Source organism: Prionailurus viverrinus, chromosome A3 (assembly GCF_022837055.1).
Source record: "Prionailurus viverrinus isolate Anna chromosome A3, UM_Priviv_1.0, whole genome shotgun sequence".
Classification (NCBI taxonomy): domain Eukaryota; kingdom Metazoa; phylum Chordata; class Mammalia; order Carnivora; family Felidae; genus Prionailurus; species Prionailurus viverrinus.
The window spans coordinates 52437751-52459072 of record NC_062563.1 but is presented as its reverse complement, the minus strand read 5'-3'; the positions used below and the strand labels follow the sequence as shown (position 1 = coordinate 52459072).

Below are 21322 nucleotides of genomic sequence, written 5' to 3'. Positions count from 1 at the left end.
CCGGGTCCTGCCGGGGCCGCCCTGCGCTCGGCACCCGCCACGTCGGCAGCGGACCGCTTCCCCGGCCTTCCCGCGGGCCTGCGCGCCGGCCGGGGGCGGGCGGCCTCTCTCCCCGCGCTCCGGCCTCGGCCCGAGCCCCTCGGTGGCCGCGGATCCCAGCGCGGAGGGCGGTCGCGTCCCCGGTCTCCCGCAGCCACGCTTCCGCGCTGCCCCCTGGGGCGCTCAGACCGGGGCTGGCGGCCGCTCATGAGAGGTTCCACTAGTTATTGGTGACGTGTCCAATATCGCCTAAGCCCTTCGAGGGCTTAGCGCAGCAGCCCACAGCAGATGCTTGTTGACTGAATAATTCATATCCCAGCCGTTGGAGCACGTATATAGACCAGCGACTCTCAAAACGTCTTGGTCTTAGCACGCATTTTAAAAATAAGAGAACTTTTTGCTTGTGATGGTTATTCCTGTAGGTATTTACTGGATTAGAAGTGAAATCTGAGGCATTTAAAAATGTTTAATTCATTAGAGAAACAGTTAGTTCATGATATGTTAACAGACATAACACATTTTTATGAAAATAATCATTTTCCTAAACAAAAAAATCAGTGCGACGAGTGGTGTTCTTTTACATTTTGCAAATCTCTTAAATGTCTGCCATAGTAGGACAACTAGAGTTTCCTAAATGCATTGCATTCAGTCTATTGCGATGTGTTTTGGTTGAACTGTGTGAAGAAAATCTGGTCTTACACAAATATGTCGTTGGAAAAGGGAGGAGTGTTTTAATACCTTTTTCAGATAATTTGTGGATATTTTTTTGCTGCTACCCCCAATGGTAGATTCGTTTGGAAGTGGAATCTGAAGCCTTACCAGTGAGCTTTTCACACTCTTTTAGGTTAAAATTCATTGGTCTGTCTTGCAGTTTGAATGGACTTGTTACCCATTGTAACATCATGTGTTGGTCATTTGGAAAATGTTGGTTCATAGAGTTAGGCACATCTTCCAAATGCTGACACATTTCATTATACTATACTACGGGATAATATTTGTTAATATTACCACTGATTTCATTAGAAATCTCTTTAAGTATGAGAACATGCCAAGCTCAAGGTGGTGGCAACAAGTTTCCACCATTCGGAATTTCAGTTGAAAGTTTGATTTTTATTATTGGCAGGAAACTACTGTCAGTTGTTTTCCTCAAAGTGAGAGGCTCACTTTTTTGAGCCTCAGGAAATGGCTGCCAAGTACCAGTCTAAAAACCATAGTTTATCACTTATTATTTCCAGTAAAAATGGTATATCCTGAAGAACATTTAATTCACCTCATCACTCAGGGACACGTGCTTTTCCTGGAGACAGCCACCTTACTTTGGTATGCAGCAGAACTGCTGTATGCATACCTCCCTTTTCATCACAAGTAACAAGAAAGTCAAGACTTAATAACATTAATAATTTGTACCACTTCATCAAGGACATTTTTTCGTTTTTTGAAAAATTAACTGAATATCAAGTCGATACAAAATTTAAAAGATATGTAAGATATAAAGAATAATGATACAGTGGATACACAGTCTAAAAAACATAAACTGTTTCCTTTTAAGGCCCTTGAACACCTTCCTGATCTAGCATCCCTCCTTGATCCCATCCCCTTCCCATCTTGAATTTGCTATTAGCAATACTTTTTTTTTTTTTTTTTTTTTTTGGTATTAAGTACATTCATGTTGTTGGATGACCATCACCACCACCCATGTATCTCTGGAATTCTTTTCATTTTACAAAACTGAAACTCTGTACCCATTAAACAACAACTTTCTTTTCCTCCCTCCCTATCAACCCCTGGTAACTCCTATTCTGATTTTTGTCTCTGATTTTGATGATTCCAGGTACCTCATATATGTGGAATCAATTATATACAGTGTTTGTCTTTCTGTGATTGGCTTATTTCATTCACTTGGCATAATATGCTCAAGGTTCATCCATGTTGTAGCATGTCAGAATTTCCTTGCTTTTTAGAGCTGAATAATATTCTGTTGTTTATAAGTACCATTCATTTGTTTTCTTTATCTGTTCATCTTTTGATGGTTACTTAGATTGCTGTATGTTTTACCTATTGTGAATAATGATGCTATGAACATAGGTATGCATTCTTTAATTGAAAAATTTTTAAGTTTATTTATTTATTTTGAGAGAAAGAGGGTGTGCGTGCATGTGTGCAAGTTGAGGAGGAGCAGAGAGAGAGAGAGAGAGAAAGAGAGAGAGAGAGAGAGAGAGAGAATCCCAAGCAGGCTCCATGCTGTTGTGCAGAGCTCCATGTGGGGCTCCATCTCACAAACTGCGAGATCATGACCTGAGTGGGGCTCGAAACCACAAAACTGGGAGATCATGACCTGAGCCAAAATCAAGAGTCAGACGCTTAACCCACAGAGCCACCCAGGTGCCCCTCTTTAATTGAAGTTTTTATAGTTTCACATACAGTTATAAAAAATAATTAAGAGAGATCCAGTGTATCCTTTACCCAGTTTCCCCCAATGATATTTTGCAAAATCGTTGTACAGTATCACAATCATGATATTGATGGTAATACAATCCATCAGTTTTATTCAGATTTCCTAGTCATGTGTGTATGGGGGGTGGGTGGTGGGTGGGTGTGTATTTAGTTCTGTGTAATTTTATCACAGGTGGTGGTGCATGTGTCTATCACCACAGTCAAGAACTAGAACAGTGAGTTCCAGGACCACAAGGATCCCACGTGTTGCCATGTTATACCCACACCCACCTCCATGTTTCTTCCTCTTTCTTAAAGCCTGGAAACCACTCATCTGTTTAGCATTTCTAAAATGGCATTTCAAAAATTTTATAGAAGCAAATCAGACATATATAACCTTTTGGGATTGCCTTTTATAAAATCCAGCTTAATTCCCTGGACATGCCTCCAAGCTATAGTTCTTTGTTGTGGCTGAGTAGTACTCCATGGTATGGGTATGGGACAGTCTGTTCTCCAGTTGAAGGATCTTTGGGCTATTTCCAGGTGTGGACTGTTAATAAAGATACTATGAACTGGTTTTTATGTAGGTAACAAGTTTTCCTTTCTCTGGGATAAATGTCCAAGAGTGTAGTTGCTGGATTGTATGGTAATTTCAGTTTTTACTTTCTGAGAAATTGATGGATTATTTCAAAGTGGCTGGAATTCAGTTGCACCACTAAGCAACCAGCTTTTATACCCACTTATACCCACTTTTGCTTTTGTGTTGTCAGTGAAAGTGTCAGTACAGTGCAAAAGGCTACAGCAACTTTTTTTGGAACTTCTTGGCACCATTATTAAGAGGGTTTTGATCTCCCAGACCTCTTGTAAAGGTCTTGGAGATTACCCCCCCCCCCCCCCAAGCCACCACCTCCTCCAGGGTTTTGAGATTACATTTTGAGAACCACTGTTAATGACATAATCCTAAATGATGAGGGAAGTGCAGATATTTTTAAAAGAATATATAGAAAGATTTCTCTTAAAGTATATATTAAAGGCTTGTTGTAGTGTGTGTGTTCTGGTTTTGAAAGTTTTTAGTGGGACTTACTAGCTAAGACTTGAAGAACCACTATGGAAAAAGCAGTTTTCTGCCCTTAAGGATTTTCAGGACAGGATGACTAGTGTTGTTATGAAAAGGGAGAATGTCATGGCAGCGAGGGTCTTCCTAAAACTTCAGTGCTGTATGCCTGTTTGTTTGTATTGGTGAGGAAATTGGGCTCTTCACTTTTAAGAAAACTAATGAAAATTAGGTGGTGAAAAGATACCTTCAATTCTGGTTGTTCTGTGCCGTATGAGCTTAGAGACAACAATCCAACAGGAATGCTGTCTTGATTTTTTTTAAGTTTTATCATTGATCTGCAATGTTATATTAGTTTCAGGTGTACAACATAGTTATTGGACAATTCCATACATTACAAAGTGCATACGTTACAAATTGCTCACCACGGTAAATGCAGTTATCATGTCACCATACAGTGTTGTTGCAGAATTATTGGCTGTATTCCCTATGTTGTGATTTTTATCACCTTGACTTAATTTATTTTAGAACTGGAAATCTGTAAATGCCCTTCACCTGTTTTGCCCTTGCCCCCATCCCCTGCCACATCTCCCCCACCCCGTGACCACCAGTTTGTTCTCTGAGGCTGTTTGTGTTTTATATTGTTTGTTCATTTTTGTTTTTTAGATTCCACGTATTATCATTCCCATCCCTTTCCTTTTTGGTAGTCCCTTGAACCGTCTTCTGGAAAGCTCTTTCTCTTGCCCAATGTGGATATAGCACTTGAGCTTTCCTATCTTCCTAGAGAGGGCCTTTCTGCCCCTCCACTGGGTCAGAGAAACTTCAATAGCTATAGCAGATCTATAATGGGAGAGCAGAGCTTTGCTCTGAGAGTCTCTATTTTTAATAGTGTTGTGTTTGTTCTTCAGATAATCATTTAAATAAACCCCAGTGTAGGTCATGTTCTTAGTTAAGGTTGCACTTAAATAGAAGACAAAACATCTCAGGCCATTTGTCGATTTTACATTTCTTGTAATTACGCTTTAAGCTGTGGTTTCCCACCCACAGGAGTATTATCTACATTACATGCTGGACTGTTGCCATGTTGTCTTCCAAAAACTTCAATTTTAAGATACTTGAGAAGCAAAGGCTGCTTCACCTGCTGCTACACACTGTGCATTCTACCCCACAGTGGTTTTATCTCCCCTCATACTGATATCATCTCATCTCTTTTATTTGATCTCATCAGACATTTCTACACTGGAGTTCACAGGGGGGAGAGATGGAAGCATTTTCCTGCATATTTCTTTTTTTTTTTCCTTCATGTTGGAGCCTGTTTTGGAGTTTGATGAGTCCACAAGGACATTTAACATAAGGGTTGGGAAGTTGCAGATAAGTAAGGCTCAGAATAGTGTGTTCTGTGTAGGGTAGGTAAAAGGGTGCTAGCAATTGAGTTCGAATGCTGACAGATATGTTGGGGGTGGGAGACACCTGAAGTCTGGGGTCTTACCAGGATGTCTGAGGGTCATGTATGATAAAGTGATAAAAACAGATAAAAACTGTTTGCAAAAAATGTGTATATACACACACACATTCTCTGTGTATAAAAATGCAATCATAGTTGTACTGTTTTGCAATTGCTTTTTTTAAAGGTATTTTTTAAATTTTAGTAAAATACATGTAACAAAATGTACCATCTTAATCATTTTTCAGTGTACATTCAATGGCATTAAGTACATTCACATTGGGGTACGACCATCACCACTGTCCATCTCCAGAACTTTCTCATTATCCCAAACTGAAACTCTAGGCCCATTAAACAGTATTGCCCCAATGTGGGGAATAAGCTTAGGAATTCCCTGATCTTGCACCCATGGGTTAGGAAGGCATAAAGAAATAGAAAGCCATAGGATATACACACCCAAGTTTGGGTAAATAAGATTAGGTAAACGGGGCAAAGTCCCCAGAATAGGTAAAGTGGGGCAGAGGCTCTCAGTATAGGACAAAGGTATAGGAATAGGGAACCTCAGGATGAAAACATCCAAGATGAGGTAAACAAGATTAGGTATTCAGGGTGGAAATGCCCCCCAATTTAGTAATAGCTGAAAGCTGCTTTCGCAAGAAGGAAGGACCAAATTAGGTAAACAGGTAAATAGGGCAGTGGACCTCAGCAGAGTGAAGTTGCCCAGAGGGGAGCTAATTAGCAAAAGAAAGGTGCCTTGTTGACCCTGAGATAGCATGCTTTGTCTTTCTTGTCCCCTAGGCCAGTTTAGCTAAACAGAGGTGGGGCCTTAGGTCTGCTGTAAACAACCTTCTGCCTGGCACCAGGATTTTGTTTTGTATTGACCCAAACCCCTAATCCCGCATATCTTCAAAACCCCCTTTCCCTTATGCCCTTGAGTTAATGTTCACAGATTCATGATCTCTTTGTGCACACCCATCACCACATTTGTAAGCCTTCTGATCCCAATAAAAACAGAGCAAGGACCCTTACTTGGGGCTCTTGTCTTCTCCTGGATGTTAGCATCTCTCGCATTTTTAATCCTGCATCCCACTTTCTTGCTGGACAAGAAAGAACTCCAGACCCAGAGTCTATGACACCCCCTTCCTGACAGTTGTTTTTTCTAACTTAATAAGCTGTCTTACAGGTTTTCCTGTGTGGCATATCTAGATCTACTGTAAGTTTTAACTTTAGATTGGCTGTGTATAGTAGTTCAAAGTATGCATGTGATGTGACTTACATAACCAGCCCTTGATAGACATTTCAGTTACAGATTTTTGTTATTACAAGCCCTTTGAACATCTGTGCCAGTGCTTCCATAGGAGATACCTGAGGGTAGAGTGGGTGTGTGCATGGATGGTTGGACCCATGTTCCAGTCCCACTTCTGGCCCTTCATGGCTCTGTGGCCTTACCAGGTTAAGCTCTTTAAGGCTTATTTCCTTAATTTATGAAGTAATATCTATCTCAGAGAATCATTGTGAGCATTAAATATAATGGCAAATATAAAGATTTCTGAAAGATACAAATGTAGTTGTTAGTAATTGTTGCCCCTGGAGAGGCAGTCTATGAATCTAAGGAATTTAGGAATCTAGAATGAAAGGGGAATTTTTTTACTATGTGCCTTTTCGTACGGTTTTGATTTTTTTTAAAAATCTTTTTAAATGTTTACTTTTTATTTCTTTGATAGCACAAGCAGGAATGGGTCAGAGAGAGGGAGACAGAGGATATGAAGTGGGTTCTGTGCTGACGGCAGTGAGCCTGATATGGGACTTAAACTCACAAACCATGAGATCATGACCTGAGCTGAAGTCAGACGTTCAACTGACTGAGCTACCTAGGCCCCCTGTTTTGATTTTTTTTAACCTTGTGCATGTAAAATTTTTTAATGGGTCTGACTTCATGCCAGGAACATAGTAGGTGTTCAGTTAATAGTTAACTGTAGTTGTTGATGTTGATTTTTTCCTATCATCCTGGTTGTTTTTTCCAAGCTTACAACTTCTGACCTCACTGTCTGTTAATGGCATTGATTCAGTCCTTTGTGATTTCTTTCTTTCCTTTACTTCCTGTACCCACATTCTTGCTGAGTTCCTACCTTAGAATTTTTTTTTTTATCCATATTTCTTTCTCATTCCTTTCTTACTAACTTTTCCACCCTCATCCTGATTACCTTTCAAGTGAGTGTAAGAAAACAATATTAAGGCTGGGGAAGACTTAGAGAATGCAAAATAAAATATATATGCATATTAAACATTTGAGGTGGAACACATAATTTTGTGTGTTCCTGTTTGTCATTTAAATGTTGATAAAGTACAGATTCTTTTAAAAGTGTTATGAGATTTGTGGTAGCATTTTTGTACTGTATGCTTTCTGTTAGCATATACTGAAAACACAATTACAGTAACATGAAGATCTAAGAAATTTGCCTAGCATTTAAAAAATGTTTTCATGTGGGAAAAAGAATCTACTAAACTGATGTATTCAATGCTTTTGTGGGCCTACTATAGTAGTCCACTAAACTGTTCCTTTATTTTATAGGTTAGGAGTTGGATAGAGAGGTAATTTTATTTATCTCTGTTCAAGGCCACAGAATGAGTGGCTCTAGTGCTTAGGACTAGACCCCAAACTTTGAAGATAGTGTGGAGTCCTATCCTATTACTGCATTCAAATTGCACTGTTAATAGTTTGTTACATATATATTTTATCTTCCTATCTATATTGTAAATGCCTTGAAGGCTGAGCCTTTTATCTATATGAGCCCCATTAACATAGTGATTCTGGAAATGTCCAAATGAATTACTAAATGTTGCCTTAGAATTGTTCTGTCACAGAGGTCCTGGATGTCACTCTTTTTTTCAGGTGGATTCCTTTTGTGAAATGTGTTTTTTGGGGCATGGGATTCGTAGGCACACATGATGGTGATTGTATTTGTTCATTCCCAGAGCCTTAGGTCTTTTTACCCACACATGTCCACTGCCCTCACATGGCATAGTCTGAGAGTTTCCTTCCTATCGATAGGCTTCTTTACTGATATATCAGTTAAGTGACAAATATACCAGCTGCTTAAACAGATTGTAAATTATTTCTCATTGGTAAGTGTAGTAGTTGTTGGTTTTGTTTTTGTGTGTTTTTTTGTTTTAAAGCTGGACGCATTGCTATTCCGTATGGAATCTGCCTTACTAATATAATATGGAAGAGAGGGGATGCAGTTGCTGCCTCCGCCACAGCTGGTTGTTCCTTCTTCTCAATTCAGTAGATTCCACAGATTTTTTTAATATATAAGGTACAGTGCACATACAGCTGTGGGGATTGAAAAGGCAAATAAGACATGGTCTCAACTCTAGAGTGTCTTCCAGTTTGACTATTCTGTCATTCATGTTGGCTCCAGATTTTCTTGCAGCACCACTTTGGTCATATTACTCCACTTTTCAGAATATTGAAAAGGCTTTTTATTGCCTATCACAAAGTCCAAACTCTTCAGCCTAAAGTTTAAGGCTCTTTGTGGTCTGGCCCCAGCCTGTCTTTATAGCCTTGTCACACACTGTTCCCTTAGTCTGTGTTTCACTAAACTCTCACCTACTTGCCATTTTCCGAAAACATCTAGTGTTTCCCGTCCCTGTGTCTTTGTTCATACTATTCTTTTGGGCCAGAAAACATATTCTCCTGTGTCTTTTTGGCACTTGGGACAAAATTGCCACTTCTCTCATGAAATAATGAATTTCTGGAACATTTATTGAGCCCTTGTTGTGTGCTTGGGGAATTAGGGATTCAGAGCTTGTGTTTGTCCTCTGAAAGCATTTAGACTTTTTTTGGTAGTTATCAGCTTCTGTTTTGTGTTATACTTGTTTGTGTATATGTCTAACTTTTTCTGCCAAATTGTGATCTCTGAATCTAAAGGAATGTCTTAATCAAAATTTGTTAAATGTCCAAAGAAAAACAAACTAGATTTAAATCAACTTTATTTCTCCTTTTATTTCTTCATTTGTTAGTGAATGGAAAATTAAGTGCTGGTTCTGCTTAGTGCCTGTGACACCGTTGAATAAACCCATCACACTTTGAGTAAAACAACATAGCTTTCACATTTGGTTTAACTTAACTCTTCAGTGTAGTGTATACTAGTGGTGGAGACCCAGCACCCATGAAACATTAGGAAGAAATTCAAACGATGTTTAGTCATCCATGTTTATTTAGATAATTTCGTTTCATTGTCAGTCCACTGACAAAGCTTTTGAAAGCTTTCTTAGTGATAACCACCTTTTATTAATTACCTACTTCGACAAAAAGTACTTTAAAGATGTTGAACATTTATGTAACAAATTTTACCTTCACAGTCACATCGTGAGGTAGAGTTTTTTTATGCCCACTTTTACAGATGAGTGATCTAAACTCAAGAGATGAAGAACTCACCAAGTTCCACATTCATGACAGAGCCGGGGTTCACCTGTGTCTCCTCCATTTGCTTCAGTATTCAGTAGGTCAGAGCTCTCTACTTTGCCTGTGTTTCAAATCTTTCTCTTATCTTCGCGTGCCAGCCAGCCTATCCAGTTTTATTCCCCACTACTCTTTCTTTACATCATCTTATTGCCAGACATACAACAGTTCTTCTTTCTGAACTTGGTTTTTCCTTTTTTGTGAGGCAGAGAGTTCCAAATCTTGTGCTCAAGGCCCAGCTTAAACTTGAAGATGGTTTCCCTGGCTGCTTCAACCTCTTGTTAGTCTTTTCTTTCTTGGCCTCCTAGAGAACATATTGGATAAGATTAAGTTATTTACTTAAATTTAGTGTGTGGATGCTTGTGTGCAACACACAAGTGACTCCTATGTTAAGTTTGAACTCTTGGCTATCTATGCTTGTATATACTAAAGTATTATTTATAAATTTGGGAAGATAGTTCCAATTCAGTGTGCATTCATTTGTGTATGCTGTGGAGCATATTATAATATAGTGAGGGATTACATTTATCTACTTTGTATTGCATCTCATATGTGTATACAGGTATCATAGGAGAAGTTTTAAAAAGTCTTTTAGAAATTTAAAGGCGGAAACGATCATTTGTCACCTGTTACAGACTTACTGTTATTTATTTAAGATGTGGGGATCAGTCAAATGTTTATTGAGATCTCTTTGGAGGTAGAGACATATCGGTCATGGCAGTGTTGAACCAGGGGCTGCTTTATTTGGAACATTGTAGGGGAGATTCGTGACTCTCAGTCTCAATACATGGGCCACAGACCAACAGCGTGGGGGGATCATACTAACTGCAGATTGCTCACCCTCTTCCTGTACTTCTTGGGGGAAAATGTCATGAAATCTGTACTTTAAAATTTTTTATTATGGAGAATTTCAGACATTTACAAAACTGGAGGGATTAATGTATCCCCATGTGCTACCACTCAGCTTCACTAATATTGACTGATGGTAAATCTTTGAGGGCCAGTCTTTTTTCATTCCTCTCTTTCCTATGGCATATCATAAAGATTTTAATATGTATCCTTAAAAGATAAGGACTCTTCTAATAAAACTTTTTAAATGTCACTACAACATCATTATCACACCTGAAAAATATTACTTACAATTCCTTGGTATCATCAACTACTCAGTTAAACTTTCCATTTATTTCAGGTATCCATTTTATTTTATAGGTATTCTGAATTGGCATCTAAGTAAGGTTTATGTGTTTTGGTAGCTTGCTAAATCTGTTCATCAGATCCCAGCAGAATACTAAATTCTCTGGGTTTTAACGTATATATTCCAGACTTGGAGCTGAAGAATCTGGCAGTCTGGAAATGCCAACAAATCAGATCAAAAATCCACAACAAAGGGCTGCTCTCTGTAGCCAAAGACCAGGAGAGAGACAGTCTAACATGATATAAAACATCTAGACAGCATATGCTGTACTCCCATCAAACACCCAGAAAAAACTGTGGCCACACCACTACTCATGCCAGCAGAGTCCAAGGGGGAGACTAGACTCACCAGGCTGGACCCAGGTACCCCAACACCTCTGTCATGGTGGGGTTAGTGAATGTCAAGGAATCAAGACTTTCATACTGGTAATTTCACAGCTGGTAATTACTGCCCCCCTCTCCCAATTATCACAGTGTTAGTAGAGACAATGTGGGGAACTAGAACTCTCATCCTGGCTCACCATTAGTGAAGAATCCCCATCTTGGGTGTCAACAGAGGCCAATGGGGAACATATACTTCCATCTCCATTTGGCAGTAATGAGAGCACTCCTTTGCCAAAGAGATTTCAGAGAAAGCCAGTTTCATAACATAGTATGAAAATATTCATGTTTTATTAGGAAATAATTTATCCTAGCAAGAACCAGGAAAATCTCAAAGTGAAGAAAAAAGGACAATAAATAGATTTTAGCACCAAGATGACAGAAATGTTAGAATTATCTGACAGAGATTTTAAAGCAGTCATAATAAAAATGCTTCAGTGAGCTATTGTGAAGATGCTTGAAACAAATGAGGAAGTAGAAATCCACAGCAAAGAAATAAGATATAAAGAAGATTCAAATGGAAGTTCTGCAGCTCAAAAATATAATAACCAAAATAAAAATCTCAATGGAGAACTCAGTAGTGGATGGGTTCAACTGAAGGGGACTGAGGAAGGAATCAGTGAACTGGAATGTAAAATAGTAAAAATTACCCAGTGTGAACAACAGAGATAAAATAGACTGGGGGAAGAAACAAAGCCTCAGGGACTTGTGGAACTATAACAAAAGAGCTAACTTTGTGTCATTTGAATTCTGAAAGGAGAGGGATAGGGGGTAGGGTAGAAAAATACTAGAGGAAATAATGGCTGAAAATTTCCCCAGTTTGCAGGAAACATAAACATACAGATTCAAGAAGCTGCACAAGCCACAAACAGAATAAACCCAAAGAAAGTCAGTCCAAGATGCATAATGATTAAACTGAGAACTAAAGACCTAAAAAAAAAAAACCTTGAAAGCAGCCAGAGAGGGGAAAAATGACACCTTACCTTTATAGGAGAGAATTTGGATGACAGCAGAGTTTTCATCAGAAACTATGGAGGCCAAAAGGGTATTGGCGTAATATTTTCAAATTTAGAAGGAATAATTGTCACTTGGTATTCTATATTCTCTGAAAATATCCTTCAGGAATAGAAGGGATGCAGTAAATTCTCATGAAGAGAAACTAAGGGAATTTGTGATCAGCAGATCTTAACACCTCACTCTCCTCACTGTTCCCCCATGGGTAAGAGAAGTTTTCTAAACAGAAAGGAAATTATAAAAGAATGAACCATGGGGCACCTGGGTGGCTCAGTCGGTTAAGTATCTGACTTCAGTTCTGGTTATGATCTCACAGTTCGTGAGTTCGAGCCCCATGTCAGGCTCTGTGTTGACAGCTCAGAGCCTGGAACCTGCTTCAAATTCTGTCTGACCCTCCCCACTCACACTCTGTCTCTGTCTCTCTCTCAAGAATAAATAAACATTAAAAAAAATTTAAAAGAATGAACCGTGGAAACTTAAGAATGAAGAAAGAACGTGGTAAAGCATAAATGTGAATAAATACTATAGACTTTCTGCTTTTGAATTTTCAAAGTTATGTTTGGGGGCGCCTGGGTGGCGCAGTCGGTTAAGCGTCCGACTTCAGCCAGGTCACGATCTCGCGGTCCGTGAGTTCGAGCCCCGCGTCAGGCTCTGGGCTGATGGCTCGGAGCCTGGAGCCTGTTTCCGATTCTGTGTCTCCCTCTCTCTCTGCCCCTCCCCCGTTCATGCTCTGTCTCTCTCTGTCCCAAAAATAAATAAAAAACGTTGAAAAAAAAAAAAAAAAAAAAAAAAAAAAAGTTATGTTTGATGAATGAAGCAAAATTGTAACAGTGATGTGATTTTAAATTAATGTAGAGAAAATTTTTAAACAGGGATGGTAAAGGGTTATAGGAGAAAGTTTTGTATACGTCACTCAAGGTGGTAAAATGAGGACACCTGAGGACTATAAGTTACATATATATGGTATACTTAGAGCAGCCACAAAGATATCAAAGAGATACCCTTAAAACTAGACAAATCAAAGTGGAATTCTAGAAAGTGTTGAAGTAACCCACAAAAAGACAGAAAAAAGAAAACAGAATAAACAAAAAACAAATGGCAGACTTAAGCCCCAATATATCAGTAATTACATTAAATGTAAGTAGGTTAAGTATACAAATTATAAGACAGAATTTTATGGAGTAGGTTAAACAGTGTGGCCCAACTATATCATATGTAAGAAACTCACTTCAAATATAGTATAATGATATAGGCAGATTGAAAGGAAAAGGATGCGAAAAGATATAACATGCAAGCATCAATTGAAGGAAATCAGGCGCCTGGGTGGCTCAGTTGGTTAAGCAACCGACTTCAGCTCAGGTCATGATCTCATTGTTCATGAGTTCGAGCCCCGCGTCAGGCTCTGTGCTGACAGCTCAGAGCCTGGAGCCTACTTCAGATTCTGTGTCTTCCTCTCTCTCTCCCCCTCCCCTGCTCATGCTCTGTGTCTTTCTGTCTCTCAATAATAAATAAATGTTAAAGAAAAAAAATTTTTTTTAAATCAAAGGAAATCAGGAGTGATAGTGTTAATATATCAGATATAGATAACAGATAAAGTAGACTTCAGGGCAAAGTAACTTACCAGAGACAGGGGTTATGTAAAGGATCAGTCTACCAAGAAGATGTAGCAATCCCAAATGTGTCTCTACCAAACAACAGGGCTGTAAAACATGGGAAGCAAACCCAGTAGAAGTAAAAGGAGAAATAGACAAAACCACAATTATAATTAGAGACTTCAACACCCAGCAGAAAATTAGTAAGAACATAGTTGAACTATGTTCAACACCATCATTAACTGGAAATTGACATCTGGAGACTACTTTATCCAGCAGTAGCATAATATACACTCTTATCAAGCTCGTATAGAATAGTCAACACGATAGACCACATTCTGGGCCATAAAATAAAACTTACCTAATTTAAAAGAATAGAAACCAGACAATTATGCTGTCAGACCACAACATAATTAAACTAGAAGTCAACAACAGAAAAGAGACTGGAAAACCATAAAATATTTGATTAAAACACACTTCTGAATAATACATGAGTCAAAGAAGAAATCTCAGAGAGAAATGTAAGAATATTTTCAACTAATGAAAATGAGCACACAAGTTATCAAAGTTTGTGGGCTGCAGTGGGAGCAGTGCTTAGAGGGAAATTTATACCACTGAATGCATATATTAGAAAATAAAAAAGAACTAAAATCAGTAATCTAAGTTTTCACCTTAGGAAACTAGAAAAGGAAGAGCAAATTAAATCCAAATAAGCAGAAGGAAAAAAAAGTAATAAGAATTAGAGCAGAAATCAGTGAAATTCAAAACAGGAAATGAATAGAGAATATCAGTAAAACCAAAAAGCTGGTGTTTGGAAAAGTTTAACAAAAGTGATAAGGCTAAAAAAAAAAAGTGATAAGGCTATACCAGGCTAAGAAAAAAAAAAGAGGATACAAATTACTAATACCAGAAATGAAAGAGGAGATATCACTACAGATCCCATCCCATGGAAATCAAAAGGATAAGAAAGAAATACCGTGAACAACTCCGTGCCCAGTGATATTTATGTGAAATGGACCAATTCCTTGAAAGACACAATTTGCCAAAACTCACACAAGAAGAAATAGGTGATCTGAATAGGTTTATATCTATGAAAGAAATTGAATGAATGAATGAATGAATAAACAAACAAACAAACAAACTTCCACAACAACTCAGGCCCATATGGGTTCACTGGCAAGTTCTACCAACTATTTTAAGATTTATACCATTTTTCTACAGTCCTTCAGAGGATAACATTAGAAAGAATACCTCCCAATGCTGTCTATGAGGCTAGCACTGTCCTAACACCAAAGTCAGACAAAGGCATCACACAAAAAAAGAAACTGCAAACCAGCAATACCTCTTGTGAACATTGATGCAAAAATTGTCAATAAAATATTAGCAAATTGAATCCAAAAACATAAAAAGAATTGTACATCGTGACTGAATTTATCCCAAGGAAGTAAGATTGACTGAATATCCAGGAAGCAACTTTATTCCTTCTTTTTTAAGTTTATTTGTTTATTTATTTTTGAGAGCAAGAGAGAGAGGGAGAGCATGAGCAGGAGAGGGGCAGAGAGAGAGAGAGAGAGAGAGAGAGAGAGAGAGAATCAATCCCAAGCGGGTTCCATATTGTCATCATAGAGCCTGATGCAGGGATCAAACCCGTGAGCGGTGAAATCATGACCCAAGCTGAAATCAAAAGATGCTTAACCAACTGAGCCACCCAGGTGTTCTGCAACTTTATTCTTAATACCCGCATACTAGAAACAGGCCAGATGTCCTTCAGCAGGTAAATGCTTAAACAAAGTGTAGTTCCTCTCTACCATGGTATACTATTCAGCAATAAAAAGAACTAGACTATTGAGTTTTGTGACAATTTGGATGGTTCTTAAGGGCATTATATTGAATGGAAAAAAAAGCCAATGTCAAAAGTCACATACTGTGTGGTTTGATTTATATAATAATTTCTAAGTGACAGAATTATAGAGATGGAAAACATATTAGTGGTAGCCAGGGGTTAAGAGGAGATGGGGGTTGGGGGTTAGAGGGAGGGAGGGTATAGGTATGAAAGGGCCACATGGGGAATCCTTGTGGTGATAGAATGTTTCATATCTTCACTGTACTTGATCTTAATGTGCTACATTTTCATAAGATTTTACCATTTGAAGAAACTGGGGAAAGTGTACATAAGATATCTATTATTTCCTAGAACTGCATGCGAATCTACAATGATCTTAAAACACTTAATTTTTAAAAATCCATGCTTACCTAAGGGCAACAGCTATCATTTTTCCACCTGTGTCTTACTGAAAATTGTATAGACTTATTACATTGATATAATATTCCCAGACAATGCCTACTCCCAGTTTTCACTGACACTCTCTAAGAGTAAAATGGAGAGTCAATTAGGGTAGGGAAAATAAATGTGTTTTTAGGAAACTTGAATTAAATTATCATGCTGCAATCCCAGACTTTAACCTCTACTACAAAGCTGTAATCATCGAGACAATATGATCTTGGCACAAAACAGACACATGGACCAATGGAATAGAATAGAGAACCCAGAATTGGACCCATAGATGTATGGCCGACTGACCTTTGACAAAAGGAAAGGGTATCCAATAGATAAAAGACAGTCTCTTTAGCAAATGGTGCTGGGAGAACTGGACAGCAACATGCAGAAGAATTGAAACTGGACCACTTTCTTACACCATACACAAAAATAAACTCAAAATGGATGAAAGACCTAAATATGACACAGGAAACCATCAAAACCCTAGAGGAGAAAACAGGCAACAACCTTTTTGACCTCAGCCACATCAATTTCTTTCTTGACACGTCTCCAAAGGCAAGGGAAATAAAAGTAAAAATGAACTATTGGGACCTCATCAAGAAAAAACCCTTCTGTACTGCAAAGGAAACAATCAACAAAACTAAAAGGCAACCGAAGGAATGGGAAAAGATATTTGTAAGTGACATATCGGATAAAGGGTTAGTATCCAAAATCTATAAAGAACTTACCAAACTCAGCACCCAAAAAACAATCCAGTGAAGAAATAGGCAGAAGACATGAATAGACACTTTTCCAAAGAAGATATCCAGATGGCCAACAGACACATGAAAAGATGCTCAACAGGGGCACAGTTGGTTGAGCATCTGACTTTGGCCCAGGTCGTGATCTCACGGTTCGTGGGTTCAAGCCCCGCATCGGGCTCTGTGCTGAACACTTGCTCAGAGCCGGGAGCCTGCTTCAGATTCTTTCTGTGTCTCCTTCTCTCTCTGCCCCTCCCCAGCTTGTGCTCTCACTCTGTCTCTCAAAAATAAACAAATGTAAAAAAAATTAAAAAAAAAAGATGCTCAATGTCACTCATCATCAGGGAAATACAAATCAAAACCACATCGAGATACCGCTTGACACCAGAGTGGCTAAAATTAACAATTCAGGAAACAACAGATGCTGGCGAGAATGTGGAGAAATAGGAACCCTCTTGCACTGTTGGTGAGAATGCAAACTGATACAGCCACTCTGGAAAAGAGTGTGGAGGTTCCTCAAAAAGTTAAAAATAGAACTACTCCACAACCCAGCAATTGCACTGCTAGGTATTTATCCAAAGGATGTAGGAGTGCTGATTCGAAGGGGCACATGCACCCCAATGTTTATAGCAGCACTTTCAACAATAGCCAAATTATGGAAAGAGCCTAAGTGTCCATCAACTGATGAATGGATAAAGAAGATGTGGTTTATATATACAATGGAATACTACTTGGCAATGAGAAAGAATGAAATCCTGCCATTTGCAGCAACATGGATGGAACTGGAGGGTATTACGCTAAGTGAAATAAGTCAGTCAGAGAAAGACATATCATATGTTTTCACTCCTATGTGGAACTTGAGAAACTTAACAGAAGACATGGGGGGAAGAGAAGGGGAAAAAATAATTAACAGAGGGAGGCAAACCATAAGAGACTCTTAAATACAGAGAACAAACTGAGGGTTGATGGGGGGCGGGAGAGAGAGGGAAAATGGGTGATGGGCATTGAGGAGGGCACTTGTTGGGATGAGCACTGGATGTTGTATGTAAACGATGAATCATGGGAATCTACCCCCAAAACCAAGAGCACACTGTATACACTTGTGTGTTAGACAACTTGACAATAAATTATATTTAAAAAAAATTATGTTAATTTCTTGCCTTATTTACCAAAAGCAGAGGGACACATACGAAATTGGAGCAGCTATGTGGGTAATCCAGGCTCTGTATGTTGGACCCTCACATCTCCAAAAGGAAATGGCTGAAAAGTCTTTTTTAAAGGACCCCTTCGGAGCACCTGGGTGGCTCAGTCAGTTAAGCGTCCAACTTCGGCTCAGGTCGTGATCTCACGGTTTGTGAGTTCAAGCCCCACACCAGGCTCTGCACTGACAGCTCAGAGCCTGCTTCAGATTCTCTGTCTCCCTCTCTCTCTGCCCTTTCCCTTGCTTCTCAAAAATAAATAGATACGTAAACATATTTTTTAAAGGATCCTTTAGATCTCAGATTTCTCTAAGTTTCTGTCAGAAACACAGGCTGGCTTCTCCAAATGCAGAGCATCTAACTGAGAACTAGAGTGTTTAAAAATCGCCATTTTACATGGAAAATTATAATTCCATCTCAGATGCTTCTGCAGTAGAGCTCAGGAATAATCTTTTCAGAGTCTGATGTATTTGAAAGGCTCCCACATTGTAAGATTGTCTAGAGCTGTACATTGCTGGTGTTGCATCAACCGAGGAGATGTCCGACTGTCAGTAAGGACTTGGGTCTTTAGTAAAGAATATATTAAGAACCATTGTCTATTTTTGCAGTGCTTTGGAATTGATGAAATATTTAGTCTTCTTCCTCAGTCCTTACTTTTCCAGCCCCACTTAAGATGCATACACCCCTACCCTCAGCTGCCCAGGAGATGTGTTCTACACTTTCAGAACTGTTTGAAATTAGGATCTCTTCTGTGTTTCTTCATGTCTTTACATACCCTGTCTCCCTAACATTTTTATGTTCTGAGAGGCATTCCTAATCTTTCAAAATTCATTTCAAAAACCATCTTTCCCATGATGTTTTCCCTGATGGCACATTTCCCTTTTCCTTACCTAGAGAAATGTTACATATTTCTCTCTCTCCACTGTGTATATTATTCTTAACATACAGTAGCTCCTATGGTGTGAAACCTTCCACATAGCATGTAAAGGGTTCTTTTCCCATATCTCTGCTTTAGACTGATTTCCTTCAGGGAAATGATTTTTCTCCATTCCCCTTTATGTACCAAGATCCAGCAACAATTCCTGACATTAGGCGCTCAATAATAGTAAATGAGTGAGTTAAAGTAAATATGAACATTTTTTTTAACGTTTATTTATTTTTGAGACAGAGAGAGACAGAGCGTGAATGGGGGAGGGTCAGAGAGAGAGGGAGACACAGAATCGGAAACAAGCTCCAGAGTCCGACGCGGGGCTCGAACTCACGGACCGCGAGATCATGACCTGAGCTGAAGTCGGACCTTTAACCGACTGAGCCACCCAGGCGCCCCAAATATGAACATTTTTATTTTCACACTAAGAATTGGAGGTTTGGAAATTTAGAAGATGTATTCTGGGTGCAAAGCTGACATAGAAGGAACTGGAGCTTGGATCCAGTAACTGACTTGAAGGATAATGGTTTCTCCCCCAGGGATGCCTGGCCCCTTTTCCAGTTCCATCTTACTGAAATGAAAAGAGCCATTGGTTTCACTGATCTGTGCCAATTAGACATTACAAATGGGAAGTGGCACACATGGAAAGTAAGAGCATTTTCTGGAGCTAAACTGTGCTCAATCCCAGCTTCTTACCTTTTGGTAATTGTCTGACTTCTCTCTGCCTCATGTGTAATAGTACTCATCCCCTGTGATTGTCACAGAGTTAAATAAGCTACTATGTGTAAAACATTTAGAACAGTGCCTAGCACATTAGGCACTCTATGTATTTATTGATATATGTGTGGTTGATAAAAATGGAGAAATGAAGAATTCCTTAATAAATATAAAAATGCGAGAACTCTTTCAGCTCACAGCTCATACAAAAATAGGCGACAGGCCATATTTTGCAGACTTTCAGTCTAGATCATTAGTTCATTAAGAGGTTGCAAAGTGATGCTATTGTTGTTTAAGACATTTCATGTCCTATCTGCAAGTGCTTCTAAAAAGAGAAGCTTCTTCCCTATTAACTAATTTGGTAACCCGTTGGTACAACTTGACAAATAACAAGTGTTACTATATAATAGAGTCCAGTCCCTATGGGAAGTCCAATGCTGCCTTACCATATATCACTTTTGTATTAACTATACTGAGCATGAGATCTGTGCTCAGAAAAGTACATTGTCCATGGTACCTACATAATACTTCCATTTTGCAAGCACTTAAGTTAGAGTTGAGATCCCGCATTCTCTCACTTGGGCCGGTGTTTTTTTTACCTCACTTTCAGGCTGCCTCGCAACTCTTGAAGAGCATGTTGCCTTTGTATTGTGAGCCCATCCAGTTCAGGTGCCGTCAGGAAGCCCACTGGAGTGTGGATAACTTCCTCTTCACACCTAGCGATCCCTATTCATTAGCATATAACCACACCATCCAAGGATGTAGTTAATATTTGTGTTGTTTGTAGTGGAACTAGCAAAGCTTAGCTATTCATTACGTAGCAAACCTGTCTCTAATTTGAGTGACCCTTTTTTAAAGCAGTGGTATAAATGGTTCGTGTTAAATATCACTAACATGTTGTCCAATGAAAGCTATGAAACACCTTATCATTAACGTGTTGTCCAGTGAGAGATATGAAACATGTTATCTTTAACATGTTATCCAATGAGAGATGTGAAAAAAAATAATCTGTAAAGGGTCAGGTAAGTTGCTTATGGAGACTTTTTAAAAGCACCTACAAATCATTTGAATGTTAATGATATTCACTTTTTTAATGGAAAGCAACATTTCTTTAATGATACTTGTGCTTTCATTAAAACTTTTTCCTTTCTAGTAGATGCCTCCCTGACTGTAATTATGTCTTTGTGACTTTAACCTGTGACTGGGGAGATGAAATGACTGATTTAGAGTTCTTTTTTTGTTGTTGTTAACATTTATTTATTTTTGGGAGACAGAGAGCACAAGCAGGGAAGGAGCAGAGAGAGAGGGAGACACAGAGTCCAAAGCAGGCTCCAGGTTCTGAGCTGTCAGCACAAAGCCTGACACAGGCCTTGAATTCACAAGCCATGAACTCATGACCTGAGCCAAAGTTGGACACTTAACCGACTGAGTCACCCAGGAACCCCTGGATTCTGATTTCATTATATGATAAGAAGAAAGGATGGTGGACTTCATCAGGTGGAGTTGTGTTTGAAGTTAAATTTAATATACATTTTGAGTAATGTGTTTTTCTTCATCCTTTGGATTACAAATGACATTTAGACTCTGACTTCACCACACAACCAGTGTGCTTCCACACTTACTAGTCATGGGGTTGAACTTGAAATTGCTGGGAAGTAGGCCAGTCATATTCCAGGGGAGTGGACAACCAGTCAGGATGTCGTTGGGAATTGCAACGTTCTACATGTCATCACCAAAGGGTGGTATGAGGGAGAGATGGGATTTGGTGAGACTGAGGACATCTCTTTTACAAACCTTTAGAACATGGTGGTGAGAAAATCGTCAACACAGGCTGAAGTTTTCCA

At 39.0% G+C, this 21322-nt stretch overlaps 1 protein-coding gene across 3 annotated transcripts in view; it reads left to right on the top strand.

Moving 5' to 3' along the window:
* LIMS1 (LIM zinc finger domain containing 1) overlaps window positions 1-21322 on the top strand; it is a 155401-nt gene that overhangs the window by 177 nt on the left and 133902 nt on the right. The window lies entirely within an intron of this gene.